Here is a 17717-nt window from a genome sequence, read left to right as displayed (position 1 = left end):
TCTCGATGCAAATTAATTAATCGTTAAAATGCGTGAAAAATACCAAACGTAAAAAACAAAAAGTGACGGGGGGAGTAATTAATTTCTGCTTATGACCTTGATTTGTTGTACGATATTGTGAGTTTGGAGCCTTTTACTCTGCAATTTCCTCTAATTACGCTCCCTCCAGATAAGATAAATAACAAAACGCATTCTATAGACTTGATTAGAACCATCACTAGTATTTTGTAATCTAAATATAAATTTATATGAAATTTAAACTATAGTGGTAGATAATAATCATCATAATAGAGGTCATAGATATTCTGCCAATTAAAATTAATGATGGATAATTTTGGTGTTAACCTATCTGTCATCTTATTATTAAAAAAATAAAACAAAAAAGGGTACATGGACAAACTTATATTCATCATCATTCATCACCTCTATCAAAATTAAATTTATTTTAATCCACCATTCCCTTCGATAGTTATATCTACCTTAATACTCGTCTCATCTGCCTCATTATCCCACCATTTAACATATAACCCCACCATTTACTTTATTTATCTAGAGATGACGTTGAGGCGGGGCGCAACCTTTACATCGTACCCGTCTAAAAAATTTCATCCCCATACCCGCCGCCACCAGTGATAGGAACGATAGCCACCCCTCCCCATCCTCGTCTCGAGGGGTAAAAAACAAAATCTCTCTCTGCTCCACCACCCACCCGTGTATCTCCACATCCACCTCAAACCCTCCCCTAGACTCACCTATTTTTTTCGGTAAGTGTTTTGAATTTTAAATCTTTTTTCTAGAGAATTCGACAATTCGGTTATCTGATTAATTAGAGTAATTGAGTAAATAAATAAAACGTTATACTACATAATGTGTAGGATAGTATTCTACCCCTCCCAATTTAATCGTCACATTAAGTTTTCACGGAGTTTTATATGATAAATAGATTTTGGCTTATCTATTATATTTAAACACAAAAGTAGTTGAAGTGAATGAGAGAATAAGTGAGACCTTAAATTTTGATAGTGAGAAGAGAGATGTAATATATTAGTGAGTTCATGCCATAAGAGAAGTATGCAAATTAAATTTACGGTCGAAAAAAGAAAGTGTGACGATTAAATTGGAATAAAAGGAGTGTAAAAAAATGTTGATATATTTATAATGAATTAGATGAAGGATAATCAGGGAAGGTAGGTCCAATCTAAAATCCATCGTCGCTTCATCACCCGTGTTGGATAATACATTTTTTAACCACATCACCCACCAAACTTTCCTCCATCCCTGCTCGACCATGAGATGAATCCGCGGGAGGGTCTCCAAAAGAACCCGCCCCGCAAACAATCTAACATCCCTATATTCGGTAGATAATTTACCTTATTTTTCAGCTAACTTTTGAATATATTGACATAAGGTTATTACGGGGTATTAAAATTGATTATGTTGATAAAATTATTTAAAAAGTGACATACATGGATAGGATTTAGTGAGTGTATTCAAATCCAATAAATTTAAACTCGCTCCATCTCCAAGGTGGGTAGATGATATCCTCAAACCCGCTCATCAACACAAAATCTCTATTTATTAGTCAATATTAGTCAATCATCTATGTTTATCTTCGTCGTCGGCCCAACCTAAAACCAAACTCGCCCGATCATAAAGTGTGATGCATGCATAACATATAGCAATCCTTTATATCATAACATATTCAAAATATTTATGTAGTGCAAACTTATTAATAATATAATAATTTTATTATAATACTACCACCATTTTTGCCAGCCTCATAATTTTGACTAATTGTTTTGGTGTGAGAGGAATCTCAACATTAATTTTAATCTATTTTTTTTAGAAAATTTTATCATAAGTTATTTTTCTTGATCATTTCCTTGATTTCTTATTTTTCTAAATTTTCATTTAAACTTATTTACTTTGCTTAATTTAAGTCTATTCCTTAAATAAATAATTACTTCTTAACAATATGATTTTATTTCAAATTAAAATTTTATTGAATAAAATTTATAATCAACTATTTACTTAATTAGCTTCATTTACATTCAATTACAATTAATAGTCAATTCAAAATTTACTTGAGTCCATACATGTTAGGTTCTTGCATTTTTGGTTTTGTGACAAAATGCATGTCCTTTGAAATTTATTGTTGGTTCTAAAATGCAGAATTTGAGGGATAAACTAAGTATTTTTTTCCATTAATTATTTACACTGTAATTTTTACTCTTAAATAATTAGTTTGAATTAAACACATAAAAAAATTTAGTAGAATTTGAAAGGAATAAAAAAAATGAATTTTTTTTCTTATGCCCTTATTTTCATGAATTTGTGTTGATTTTTTTTACTGTACATTGCATTTTGAGCTAAGATTTTAAAAGCATATTCTATGCTTAATGACAAAATCAATCAAAGAATTTAAGTTCAACATTTGATATTACTCTAATTTTTTTATGGGGGGTTTTTGTAAGTTTTATTGATTATTTTCCTCTTTATATTGTCGGCATGCTTATTTATTTTCTTAAATTTAAGTCATTTTCTTATTTATAATAGAGGTAATGTAGTTTAATTAGTAACTTAATGGGTGCATTTTAATCTTTTTACATGGACACCAAATCATCTCATCTTCCCTTATAGAATAGAGGTTAATATTTGGTGATATTGGTAAATGGTGTAGATACAAAGCTAAGTAGAAGTATTTGGTAATTCAAATATCTTTAGATAGTCATATGGGCAAGCTAAGCAATTTTTAGAAAATAGTCGTGAGAATAATTTAAGATGATCATGATTATTCACGGCAATATGAATTATCATTTTAGGAAATTTTTACTTTTTATATAGTTTGATATTAATTACACACTTAGCTTATGTAAAAAAAAAAAAAAATCTTAGTTACACATACTATTGCAATGTATGTCATGATTGCAAATTTACGCATATAAATTCCCTAAATATGCATGTTTAGATGGTTAATAGTAGATGATTAACATTAATCATAATTCACCATATACGGATACTACACCAAAAATCTACTATGTATATATGACTTTGACATAATTTGATTACTGCACTCGTATCACTTATATTAATTATATTGGAGACCATTGTTTTATCTTATTATATATGATAAACGACATTAATAAAAAAAATTGTTCGCCAATATTGTAATTTCCAATTTCACAGCTTAAGTAACCAAGTAACATATTAGCATTTTATTCTTTGCAAGTTAATTTCCATAATTTATTACGTGGTATATAATAGCTTGGATAATCAAAACATTCGTGCAATAATTACTTAAGCTTCTGATTACGTGCATAAACATATGTCCATATATTTTACATAGCTAAGTCAAAATAATATAATGACATGAATAGTTTTTAGTTAAATAACAATATAGTCAGTTTTTTTAGGTTTAGGAAAGAATATTTAGCATAATATATATATCTTTAAGAATGGAATATTCAAAAAATCTGTAAGTTTTATAATGGCAATCATTAATATCCTCTCTGATTCTTCCTCAATAAAAAACAAAATAAAATTAGACTAATAATTATTTTTTAAAATTAAAAGAGAGACCAATCAATGAGTGACATTTGTCATCACCACATTGATTTCCTCTCTTTTAGTATATTATATAGATAGATTCGTTCTCCATCTTGAAGCTAAAATTTGCATCTGTAAACACCATCTCCAACATTTCTTGAAATGCCAAGCCAACTCAGGGCAACAGTCCCCACCATGCCATAAAATTCACAAGAAAGAATAAATGGCTAATAATTTCCTCTTCTTTCACATTTGCTCAAAGTTAATGCCAGTCTTCAAAAGTTTATCATAGGTAGCTAACTTCCCATGAGTAGCCAACACAGCAATAAAAATACATTTCAGTGGAGCAGGAGTGTTACAAGTAAGCTTCCTCCAGTTCACTCGAATAACATCACCTAACCCACATAAGTTCTTTCTTACAAGCAACATCCCACAAGAGTTTACATAAAGCAACTTTGTTCCATAAGACACGTGATATTCCAACTGTCGATTGTCTTAGGCAAGCACAAGGTCTCCCAAGCAACAAATGCGCTCTTGGAGGTACCAGATTTAATAATCCATAGAAAGGACCGACACGCAGCTTGAATGAGCTTAATCACCTTTTTGGAATGAGGAAAACATGACTCCAATAAGATTGAACACCAAATAAAAGGGACTTGATAAGTTGTACTCTTCCTGAATATAGGTGAGCAGTTTTAAAGACCAACTATCAATTTTGGACAGGATTTTACGAACAAGAGGTTGTCATTGCATTATAGAGTGTTTTAATTTAGAAGAAAGAGGCACTCCTAAGTATTTAAAAGGAAGCTCTGCTTTCACCAAACCAAACTATGCCAGAATATTCACCTGAACATCTTTGTGAACACCTCCAAAATAAATGGAGCTCTTAGCTTAATTAATTAGCCTTCAAACCAGAAGCACTAGAAAATTTCCCGAGGGCACGAAAGAGCTGCCTAATAGAGTTAATATCACACCTGAAGGAAATGTTTTCTTCATCCAAGGTGCATTGGTCTAATATAACAAGGTTTAAATTAATTACCAGAATGTTAATTAATTCAGTGAGATCAAGTGATCAGAACAACTAGTTGGAGCAATGATTCCAATCAGTGAGTTTTAGTCCTTATTAGGCTCACAACTTACTGTTGATTAAACTTACAAGGTCACACCAATGGCATATAACGGATAGCCGAACTAAATGAATCGGAAAATTCATTTAATGGCTAATCAAAAATTTAGTTCGGATAAAATTAATATACGATAAGTTGGGGGATCGTAATCGTATATCTTATCGCTTATATCATGGGCTGGTGCACATGAATAATGGTATCGTAAGACATTGGATTGTCAAGTACTATATGATAAATAATGGTCGCAAGGCCATGAGCACGAGTACAAGGCCGCGAGCAACGCTGCCAGCCCACGAGCCAAGCGCACAAGGCCCATGGGCGCAACAGCAGCATGCCGCGACCCGTGGCTTGCCTGAGCGCGTGTGCGGTGCTTGAAGCAGTAGCACAACAATTGCAGCGGCAACGAGGTCGTGCAAGGCCCATGGCCTAAAGGCCTGCGCACGCTTGCGTGTTGTGGGCTGCTGTTGTGGCAGGTCAACGCCTTGTCCTTGGCCAGTTACAATATTTGCTTTAGGTTTCTAATTAAAAACCCTAATACATTTTTCCATGCATACACACAACCCTCATTCTAATTGTGCCTCAGAGAGAGAGAGAGAGAGAGAGAGAGAGAGAGAGAGAGAGAGAGAGAGAGAGAGAGAGAGAGAGAGAGAGAGAGAGAGAGAGAGAGAGAGAGAGAGAGAGAGAGAGAGAGAGAGAGAGAGAGAGAGAGAGAGAGAGAGAGAGAGAGAGAGAGAGAGAGAGAGAGAACTAAATTCCTCCATAGCCAACATATCTTGAGAAATTATAAGCAAATGGAATCAGGGCAGATCCGAACGTGCCGGTGGACTATTGTAGAGTAATTACACATGGATTTATTTTTTGTGGGGCTAGTGTGAGTACAAGCATCGAATGTATGTTTAAATTTAATTCATTTTTTGACATGGATCTTGGTTTCGAGATTCATTTCCGATTTGTTAATTAGATTAGCATAAATCCCAACAGTGGTATCATGAGCTACATGTTTAAAGTATGTTTTCATGTGTTTTCTTGAATTAATATGGCTGGAATTAATGGTTTTAGTTTCAGAGTTTTTCGTTAATTAAATATTAAAAATGGATTATTGGATGAATTCGTAGAAAAACTACAACATTTTAGAAAATCATCTTATTTTGTCGATTCCTTACTGTTTTATGGGTGGAAACGACATCCTAAAAAAGATCCACTTTTTTTTTGGTCCCTGCCTGAAGAATGCCAAATTATGCTCGGAAAGTGGTTTTTTCGAGGGTTTTATATTCCGGGAATTTTAATTCTTGAATGATTCGACATTTAAAAATTATTTATGATTACTAATCAATTAATAATTTATTGTGGTTTTTCCTACTGAATGTTTATAATTTATGATGTTTATAAATTAATTTGCTAACACAAAAATTAATTATAAACCATGATTCCGGAACCTAATATTTAATAATTTTTTATCGAATATTAATTGGGGTTGGTAAGATCTTAGATTATGCTTAGGTGATTAGGGAAATATGTTTTCATTGGTAAATGGCTGATTTAAAAATATAATTCAAGATTAAAATTTTGAATGGATTCGTAAATTTTAATCAATCACCTAAGCCATAATTTGAAAACAAATATGAAATTTAAGTATTTGGAATGAATTAAATTGTTGGATTATTTTATCCATGCATTCAAAACTATTGTTGATTGGATTCGTTCATTTTTTTTTCAAATAATGTTAACCTAAATTAATTATTTCATGAATTGGACTTGGTGGAAATTTATTAAATCGCCCTAATTTAATAATTTTTTATTTATGAAATTACGTATCGTAAAATTTTCAACCCGGAAACAAATTTGGATGTTTTGGTTTGATCGGGGATGAGCGACCACATCACTGTTGTCCCCCGAGCGTGTGGGCAACCTAGGCGCTGTTGCTCGCGCGCGTTGGTACGTCGAAGTATGGGGGCGAGCGACGGCTCTGCGGGCGAGCGACTAGGCGCGCAAGCACACATGGTTGGTGCACAGGCGAGAGACGTGGAGCAGCGCGCTACTGATTTTGCTATTGTTGCTCGCGTGCGCTGGGCGTTGGTTGATGCGATTTTGAGCCATGGCCCAACGCTTTGGTTTGGGATTGCGGTTTCACGTAGGGGCTAACGAATTGGAATTTTTGATATTTTATTTTCCTTTTAACTTGGGCCGGGCCGTAAGTTTAACATTTAAAATTATAGTTGAAGATTATATTGGTTTAAATGAGAGCTATTTTAATGAAAATGAGAAATTAATTATTATAATCATTTTTGCGTAGCACGATTAATTTTATTTAAATAAAGTTTGATTAGAATATAATTAAGGCTAATAATTTTGAATTGATCAACCTTTAGAGTGCGTGTACTTGAACGTAATTTTAATTACTGATGTTAATTTTGTGTAAACTTGTTTGGGCCATTCGTATTAGAGTACGAATGGGTAAATGTATATTATGGATTGGATTCAATGCAGAGGTGACTAGTATGGCCTAACTAGATTAGAAAATACGACATGCGAACCGTTTTTTTTATTTTGAATGTAATTTTTAAATATGGTATGCGTACTATGGAGTATTTTTGTAATAATAAAATTAGATTAGTTATTTCAATTCTTTAAGTTTATATTTAAAAATCAAATTTTGTAGTTAGGTTTTTAAATGTATTTAAATACGGTGCCTGTAGACACCTACTTTTGTCCCCATTCCCGAAAGGGAAGGTTCGATGATGAGAACATAAATCTCCACTTGACAACGCATCTCCTATAAAATAACGAATCTCAATTCCCCTTTTCATTTCACCCGAAACCTGCTATTTATAGAAACCTGCTATTTATGGAAACCTGCTAAAAATAGTAACTGCCGTAATGGGTAGTTGTTAAAAGTGGCAAGTCATAAAAGATAGAAACCTGTCAGAATTAGGTGTTGCACTCCAACATAAATCCTAAATGAGATAGAAATTGCGAGAGAATCCTATTCCTAATACGATTCAAAAATAAGAGTTACGTATTAATTAATATCCTAACGAGCCTAGAGTTCGTAACGGGCCCAGACGCATCCCGTCATAAAATTAATACGCACTAAAAGACTCGATTAGGTCTCATACACTCCGGATTCTAAGGGTCCGAATCTGACAAAGAAACGGCCCAAACATCAATTTCAACGCCCAGCCCTGGGCGCTGAAATTGCCTGGATCCTATTTTCAACGCCTAGAGCTGGGCGCCGAAATCTTTGACGCCCAGCCCTGGGCGCTGAAAATACCTGGGACGTGTTCTTTCCTAATTCCTCGTGGATTAGAGTTCTACAATTCTATCTTTCCACGAACTCTTTTCTATAAATATAGCCCCAAGTTCGACGTGAAAGGAACACAACACACAATTATTATTCTGAGTATTGACTCTAAACCCCTAAGCCCAAGCCTCACGCTGCAAAACTGATCACGCGTTCTGTCGCAATCAATCCAAAAATCGAACAGAACGTATCCTGTCCTATAATTTGAGATTCGTTAAATAAAAGGAGAAATAGCAAAGTCAAAGTGGTTAGTTTTCTGAGAACCGTGACGCACCTCTCAAGGGTGCGTCGTAATGTGTCCCTTTTCCATGGTTTAATTGCTTTCCTCGCCCTCTTATGAACTGTTAAACTAATTAAATCTGATTGTTCTATCACGCCTAATAAAGATAATATGTTGGGAAATTGGATTATCATGCTAGGTCCTTTAAAACAATCTAAATCAGATAATCGCGCTCGATCTAGTACTATATGTTGCATATTGTTAAAATCAACTCAGATTAGTTTAATAGTTAACGCATGTCCCTTCAATTATTTATGCTGAGCTAGTAAGGATATCCTGCCTCTGGAGTTATCGAAGAGCGAGTACTCCTCTCGGTAGTTACATTCCCCCGAACCCTCAATCTCTACCTTGCGGGTGTATGTTGAGAGATCCCCACACCAGGGATCACAAGGAAACCTACGGCCGTCGTGGTCAAACATAATTGCACTCCCTTTATGTCACGATAACCGGGTTTTGTTAGTTTTTCTCATTGTCGTTAAAAACTGAATGTCGACTCCTATATTACTAGTCAATTGAGTGTAAACTCACAGGAAATCCAATTACACTTGATTTGACAAAAAGAAACGTCACACCCACGAGGGACAAGGTCACGCATTAGCCTCGCGCTTTTTCGACCCCCTCACAGTGGCGACTCCACTGGGGATAGTGAAGGAAATACTCGTGCTTGTAGGTAATCAAAATAGCCGAAGGGTGAAACGATCCTACTCCGCGTTTATTTCCCCATCAAGTTGGGACGACCTGAAAATCAGCATATTAATGTGAACGGACAGAACCGCATAACGAATCTTGGCTCCCTTGGTGTTTCATCTCGGGAGTTGGGACTAAGGATACCCATCGCCAACCGGGGGGTGCATACACTTCGATTGTTGTCCACTCGACACTTTCGCTAGTAGTACACCCGTCCAAAACCCAATCACTCGCCCATTAGGTCCCTCTCATTGGTGCATGCCCCCTTGGCTTACATCGTGATTGGCCTCTTGGGCGAAATTCGTCTGTTGAAGGCACTACCTCGACCGGGGCATGTGTTGGATCTGCGATAGAAGCGGTACCAAGCCAGGCGCAAATACTACCCATAGAAGCCTATCATAAACTACATGACATATTATTATTGCTTCATGATGTAATGTTAGTAATGTGTAGCGAAATATGTGATTGTGTGACAAACAACGTTAGAAAACCAACGACCTTAAAAATTGCCCAAACATTCATAAACCGATTTGCCAAAGAGTTATACCGAAATACGTGTTCCGCAAACCCGAACGATCGCCACAAAAATAAGCGACGCTCGGGATGGCCTGTAGCGAATCCCACAAACGCTGCACAACGCGTAAAGGACGTTATTGGGCAAGCACGCAAAATCGAAGTCGCATAAACAAAAAGTAGACGCAAACAGAAAGAGAGAACCAGCCAGGGACGCATTTTCAACGCCCCTGGCTGGGCGCCAATATTTCTCACGCCCATTGCTGGGCGCCGAAGTTGCTGCCTGGCCTTTTGGTCAGGCACAGCAGCCTCGATGCCCGCGCAAAAAATATATACGTAGCAAAAAAAACTATTCGTGAAGATTGCTGCGAGGGCGTATGAAAGGCACTCGATTCTAAAAGCGACTAAAAAAAATATAAAAATAAATAACTCTTTGTGTCGTTGTTAGGCCTCCTATGACGACAATGTTCGGCTCCAAAACCGAGCACACTAATTAAAATGACCTTGAATGTCACATGGGCAAAGTATTCAAAAAATAAATGTTCAAATAGAGTCTTCAAGAAAAAATAATGTTCGAATAAAAAATAAATCCGAGTCTAGACTAGGCTATGCCAAAATACAATCTAAATCCTAAGTCTTAGTTGTCTTATCCATAGAATCGGTCCTAATGCTTGGTGTCGTTCTGCAAGTAAAAAGGTTAAACCATATTGAGTCTCCCTTCCTAACATTTAAATCAATAAGCATCCATATGTAATTGTCATCCCTTGCTAAGAATCTAGGGCCTCGTTACTCTCTCTCACCAATAAAAAGAATATATTATAGTATTTGCAAAATGGAAACAGTCACATTCTGAAAATCATTCCCCCATAGTCGCACGACCCCCAAAGTGAACCTAAGGTGTCAATACCATTAGCAAAAAATTAGTGGCCTCAAGGCTTATGATCACATTGGGTCACGACTATCATAGTCCTCTCGAGCCACTCGCTCCTTTAAATACTCCTAAGTACGGACTAAAAGATTTTCCATGAATGCAACATGACGAACTATGAAAATACCCAAATCGGCATACCATAAGGCTACCATTGGGGTAAAGCAATACACACTAAGAGAGAAGCCGCACTAATGATTCTAGTCTTGCAAAAATAAAAATTCGATCTCCCCAACTAACTACCTTGCCAACATTAAGAAAAATGGCGCATGACAAATGAACACTTAGCCTAAGTCTGAGAGTTGCTTGGTCAAGTATTATAGGCTTACGCCACGTCATTATTTTGAGTCTAGGCCACCTCCTTGTATTCATACACGGGTTATAATAAGAAAAATTAATCAAAGTTCGAGTCTAAATCACAACTCCCAGTTTAATCCCGGAAACTGGAATCTGAAAAGAAACAAAAAAAATTATTTTCGATGTAATTCTTTCGTTAAATTTCAATAAAGTAAAAACAACGTTTTGAATCTACGCTATTTGCACATTTTAAGAAACGACTAAATACGCTTGCAAAGTAAGACAATTTAAAGGTCCACCCTAGCCCTGCTAAAATTAAAAGGTCCACCCTAGGCCCGCTAAAATTAAAGGTCCACTATAGGCCTACCAAACGAGGCTCACTCAGTCTCGCCTCGTGACTCAAAGACCACAACCATCTACCTTTTAGCCCAAACAAAAAATTGATTGAAGGATTTATGTTGGGGAGAAATCCCAAGCAAAAAAAAAAATAGAAAGAGAAAAGGGAGAACGAAGAGAGCAAGCCATGAAATACTTAGCCCGTACCTCCCAAAGTGCGAAATTTACCCAAGTAAACGAAGGAAAAGAATTGAGTCAACCAATCCAAATCATAAAATTCTACGATGTCAACCCTTTCCAATCCTTATGTTCTTAGACGCCTTCGCTCTGGGGCCCCTGTTCAGCTCATTTAACCCCTCCATGTCCTCATTTCCATAACCCAAGAAACCATTACCTCGACTCTTGTTCTTGTTGTCAACTGCAAACCACGTACGGCCATTGACACGTGCGTCATTCCCGTCATTTCCAAAACCTGCTCTTACACCACCATTAGCATAATGACCATATAACTTGTTTGGATACATCTTGTTGATATACCCTTGAGCCGTCCCCATGCTATTCATTGGCCTTGGTTGATGTAAATTCATGACACTAGCTTGAGGCTGCAAATTGTGAGTCCTAGCAGATATAATCCTCGTGCTTACCTATACAAATCATCCTATCTCATTCAACCCATCTTTCAAACCGTCTTGAGTCACGAATAAAAAAAAAGAAAACAAATGAAAAGTACAAAAAATAATAAAAAACAAAAAAGCAAACTTTGCAAAGCGCCTTTAAAAGTACGTCTAAAAAGAAAAAGAAGCATTTAGCGCACCAAAAAAGATCCGCCCAGAAATCATTTTCAGCGCCCAGAGCTGGGCGCCGAAATCTTTAGCGCCCCAGCTTGGGCGCTGAATCTCTCTGCTTGCTAAAATTTGTCCAGAAGTGCTCGTCATTATTCCGCACATACACGGAACAATAACGAACACTTGGAGGGGTACAACACGTATTCAAATATACGTACCAAAAAAAAACACATGAAAAGATTTTTGTGCAAATACATGTACTTTAAAAATAATATAAAATAAATTTTTGGCTCATGGCAAGGCAGCAGATTAAAATAATAATAAACTTCACTTATTCTACCGTTTAAAATAATATGTTCCCACCTCAGAACGTACTTGTTTAAAATCGGCATTCTAAGAAACCATTTTCTAGGCTAAGAACTACGCAAGACCTGATTCCAAATTAAATCTATTTAAAGCGGATACGTAGGCAATCCATGATTCGGTCCAACCAATTTGCAAAAATGTTAGAGCCTATAGAATAACAAGAATAAGAAATAGAGTCCCTTATTGAAATTTAATTACTTGCAACCCAAGTCGAAAGAAAAAGTCAAAGGAAGAATCCAAGTCATCAAGATGCCAAAACAAGCACACATCGAAAACAAAATAAGGGCACGTACCTGTGAGGGGGTCGAAAAAAGCGCGAGGCTAATGCGTGACCTTGTCCCTCGTGGGTGTGACGATTCTTTTTATTCAATCAAGTGTATGGATTTCCTGTGAGTATACACCCAATTGACTAGTAATATAGGAGTCGCCATTCAGTTTTTAACGACAATGAGAAAAAATGACAAAACCCGGTTATCGTGACATAAAGGGAGTGCAATTATGTTTGACCACGACGGCCGTAGGTTCCCTTGTGATCCCTGGTGTGGGGATCTCTCAATATACACCCGCAAGGTAGAGATTGAGGGTTCGGGGGACTGTAACTACCGAGAGGAGGACTTCGCTCGTCGATAACTCCAGAGGCAGGATATCCTTACTAGCTCAACATAAATAATTGAAGGGACATGCGTTAACTATTAAACTAATCTGAGTTGATTTTAGCAATATGCAACATATAATACTAATTCGATCGTGATTATCTGATTTAAATAGCATTAAGGGACCTAGCATGATAATCCGATTTCCCAAAAATATTATATTTGTTAGGCGTGATAGAACAATCATATTAGGTTAGTTTAACAGTTCATAAAAAGGGCGAGGAAAGCAGTTAAATCATCGAAAAGGGACACATTACGACGCACCCTTGAGAGGTGCGTCACGGTTCTCAGAAAACTAACCACTTTGAATTTGCTATTTCTCCTTTTTATTTAACGAATCTCAATTATGGGACAGTTTATGGATCGATTGCGACAGAACGCGTGAACAGTTTCGCAACGAGAGGCTTAGGCTAAGGGTTGGAGTCAATACTCAGAATATAATTCTGTTGTGTGTTGTTTCACGTCGAAACTAGGGGCCTATATATAGGGAAGAGTTCGTGGAAAGATAGAATTGCAGAGTTCTAATCCGCAAAGAGGAAAAAACACGTACCCAGGTATTTTCAGCGCCCAGGCCTGGGCGCCGAAGATTTCGGCGCCCAGAGCCAGGCGTTGAAAATAGGGTCTGGGCAGTTTTGTTTAGTCAGATTCGGATTCCTAAAATCCGTAGAGTTTGAGATTAATTCGAGTCTTTTAGCGCGTATCAATTTTGTGACGGAATGCGTCTGGGCCCGTTACGAACTCTAGGTTCGTTAGGATTTTAATTAATACGTAACTCTTATTTCTGAATCATATTAGGAATAGGATTCTTGCAGTTTTCTATCTCATATAGGATTTATGTTGGAATGCAACACCTAATTCTGACAGGTTTCTATCTTTTATGATTTCCCACTTTTAGAAGCTACCTTTTACGGCATTTACTATTTTTAGCAGGTTTCCATAAATAGCAGGTTCCGGGTGAAATGAAATGGGGAATCGAGATTCGTTTATTTTATAGGAGATGCGTTGTCAAGTGGAGTTTTTATGCTTTCATCATCGAACCTTTCCCTTGCGGGAACGGGGACAAAAGTAGGTGTCTACAGTTAGCCCCCACTTTGACTGAGTCTTGGAGTAAGACGATGGTCAAAGTATTAGACGGAGTGCGTCACACAAGCCATGGTGTATGTGACCTGTTTTGCGAGAGTCTCACGAGCCCCCGAGTGATAACATTTGACTTAAGGGTCATCACTTGAAGTGTCGACATATCCCTCATGTGTCATTGGGATTTGTCAACTGATAGTATAGAAACTTCCTCACTTTGTCAAGGATCTAAAGGTGCGTAGAAACTCCCTCACTTTGTCATTGGGAGTAACTACAGATGTTTTCGAAATTAAAGCTGTAAAGTGTAATTGGGCCTGGCCAAGCCCAATCACGAGGTAAAACGTTTTTAAAGATTCTCATTTTCAGGGCTAGCTAAACGAGAAAACCCCCTTGAAAATCCAGGACATCGTTCTTTTTTGGAAAAACGGAAAACCAATCCTTTAATTTTTGGAAAAAGGGAAAACCAATCCTTTAATTTTTGGAAAAAGGGAAAACCAATCCTTTAATTTTTGGAAAAAGGGAAAACCAATCCTTTAATTTTTGGAAAAAGGGAAAACCGAAAAAAGTTATCGCTGCAGCCACTAAGGACCTGCGCGGTTAGTGACGCAGACCCCGCCTGTCCGTTGAGGGTGGACGCCCTGTCCGATAGAAGTGGACGAATCTGTTTTGATGTTTTGAAAATAAGGACCTACGCGGTTTGTGACGTAGACCCCGCCTGCTGAAGATGGGCGAGCCTATTTTAAATTTGAAGACTTTATTTTTGTCGAAAACTGAGGACCTGCGCGGCTAGTGACGCAGACCCCGCCTGCTGAGGGTGGGCGAGCCCTGTCCGCTGAGGGTGGACGTCCCTGAATTCGTTTTCTTTTCGATTTGGGAGCTCGCGCGGTATGTGACGCGATCTTGCCGACTGAAGATGGGCAAGTCCCTATTTCTTTGGTTCTTTGTGATTTCTTTTGAGAATTTCTTTTATTCATTCTTGCAAGAGCGAATTCTTTCGAGGGGTGCTCGAATTTAGTTGTAACCTGAACGTGGGCTGACAACGTGTTCAGATGGATCTTTGTCTTGCGACCGTCCGTTTTCGTGATTTTGAGCTAGTCTTTGAGGCTCAATTTTTCCATTACCTGGGTCCTTGATTAGGGGACTATGTATAGGTATCACCGGCGACCTTGGTCTTGAGGTCGTAATCCGGTTTTATTTTTTGAGACATCCAAACACGGGACTTTGTACAGCGTAGTATGGGAATATTGTTTTAACTTTGCATACCCCTTTTTTTTTGAGATATATTTTTTCTTTCGAGCCACCAAGTACTCGTGCTTGGCGGTCAGTTCTTGTCAAAGAGGTTTTTTGGGGATATGCATTTTGTAATGTCCTTGATTGTGTTTGGGATCGTGCTCGTAAGTGCGAGCGATCTTCGTAGTGGTGTGCTACTCTTGACAAAGTCGTGATGTGCAACTTTCAGTAAGGAAATTGGCAATTTTCGAGTCAAATGGATGCGGCAGGGCCCAATAGAAGTTAGGGCCTTTTTTGAGCCGGGGTTCATTTTCGGCGCCCAGGCCTGGGCGTTGAAATAATTCACGCCCAGGTGGGGCGTTGAAATAATTCACGCCCAGGTGGGGCGTTGAAAGTGTTGTTTGGGCTGGTCTTTTGATGACACAGTTGGCCTCTTGTTCATTCGTTTATTTCACTTGGAAGTTCTATGTATTCTCTCTTTTTTTTTTTTTTTTAGAACGTGATGATTTTCTTGAGAAGCCGTAGCCGATTGGTGGACTACGGTGCTTGACGCTTTGGGGCGATTATTTTAAGGAACTGTTGCTCTAGTTATTGCGATAGTTGGGCGAGTCTATATGGCCCGAGGAACATACCTTGAGGCGTAAGACTTTGACCGCTCTTGTTGTTTGTATATTTTTCCTTTTAAACGCGTTCGTGAATGTTCGATACTTAGAATGATGATATGTACGTGCGAACAAGCGTTCATAGAATGGCCGTTGTGTGCGGTCCATTAATCAGTTTGCTTGAATCATTTTTTTTGAGCAATGACTGATTTTGAATAGTTTGCTTAGAAGCTTGATAGGGGTCAGGTCCATTCATGAAGCGGGCTAAAACATCGTGCCCTTTCGATTGTTCAAACATTTGCTTCGAGATTTTTTATTTTGTTATGGTTGTTTCGTAGCTTGGAGCCCCCAAGTATGCATGTTGGGATGCTTCCTTTTGGTGTACAATTTTGTAGGTTCTTTCGAGAAAGATGCCTTGGGGTTTCGCTCGTGTAGGTGCGAGCTATCCCTTCCGTGGTAGGTAATGTTTTGCTACCTTTAATTCTTAATGTAGAAGTCGTGTGGCTTGCATTTGGGCGATAAGTAGTCTTTGCCTCTTACTCTTGGTCGTGCTTGCATTAGTGCAATGTGCCTTACCCTTTTTTAGACTTGTACTGTGGGATTATGGTGCAACGCAGGCTTGTGTGGCCTAACGGCGTGTCTTAGAACATTTCTCCAGGTGTTGGGATATTATTATTTTTTGCATTGAAGTATTTCATCATGCCTCGTTCAGGTGTCCGAATAAGTGTGGCATTTTCTGCATGGGTTTGCACGGCTTATTACTTCGTTCGATGCGAGGATTCATAGGTGTTTCTTTCTTATTTTTATATCTGGGCAAAACTTGGCTAGCAGAAAGATTCAGCGCCCAGGCTGGGTCGTTAAAGATATCGGCGCCCAGCTATGGGCGTTGAAAATGATTTCTGGGCAGAACTTTGACAATATTTTTTTCTTTCGCTTTTGCTTTGGAACGGTGTAGACTGTGTAACGGGCGCTTTATAGGGCGAGCGTTATGTGCAGTGGTTTGATCGGAGTTTTGGTGACTCGCGATTTTCAGTTACCCTTGTTAGTGGGGTGACTTTATATATTCTAAGTAGTGCTTAGAATTTGGGAGGGGTTGTAGCCATTCTAAGGTTTGTTTTTCACAATTTAAAGCTTAGGATTGTGCCCCTATGATGTATGTATAGCATTAGCGTCGAGAATTTGCGATAAAATCGTCATTTCGAGCATTTTTAGAGTGTTTTTCTCAAGCCCCCAATTGTAGCTACGGGATTGGCTTGGTGCTATAATGCTTTGCATACGTCTTTATGCATTCATGGTGACATGGATCATGAACAGTTTGAACCAGACTCGTTTAGTGCGAGGCACGTTCGAGTAGTGATTTGCTACTTCTCTTGTCGTATTGTGCGACATTGCCATGGTCAAGGTAGTCACATGTCGAAGTGTGCCTTGACCAAAAGCTAGGTGCCTTTCTTTACCCATAATCATATTTAAAAATCTTTTTGACTCACTTGCAACGTTTGAGATAGACGCATACTAAACTTAAACCAACGACACTTTATTATGTTCGAAAAAGTCTTTGAAAATTATTTGAAAATTATTTAAAATCCGAATCCTACTGTGTACAATCCGAGGTGTCCTAAGCAAGTTGACTTATAGAAGGGTTCGTACAGGATTACATGAATGAATCAAAATACTGTTACGATTTTTGGAATGCTGTCTAAGGATTTGCTGGAAGCCAGGGTGCAGGCGTCAAGATATTACTTGTGCCCGTTTGGCATATGCTTTGGGCTTTTAGGGCCATCTTTTCTAGAATTGCGGGAATATAAACCGTTTTCAAATTGACTTAGATTTACTTGGTGTATGTCTGTACAAAAGGTCAAGGTACACTTAGTTCTTTCCCTAGCTCTTTCATTTCAATTTTTTTAGCCCCCAGTTGCTATTATGTCTTCCCATTAATGATGCTTTTAGATTTCGATTTTAGATGCCCGAGTCATATGTCTGAGTAGGGTG

The sequence above is a fragment of the Spinacia oleracea genome, chromosome 3, assembly GCF_020520425.1.
Source record: "Spinacia oleracea cultivar Varoflay chromosome 3, BTI_SOV_V1, whole genome shotgun sequence".
In the NCBI taxonomy this organism is placed as follows: Eukaryota; Viridiplantae; Streptophyta; class Magnoliopsida; order Caryophyllales; family Amaranthaceae; genus Spinacia; species Spinacia oleracea.
Note: the sequence above shows the minus strand (reverse complement) of the source record.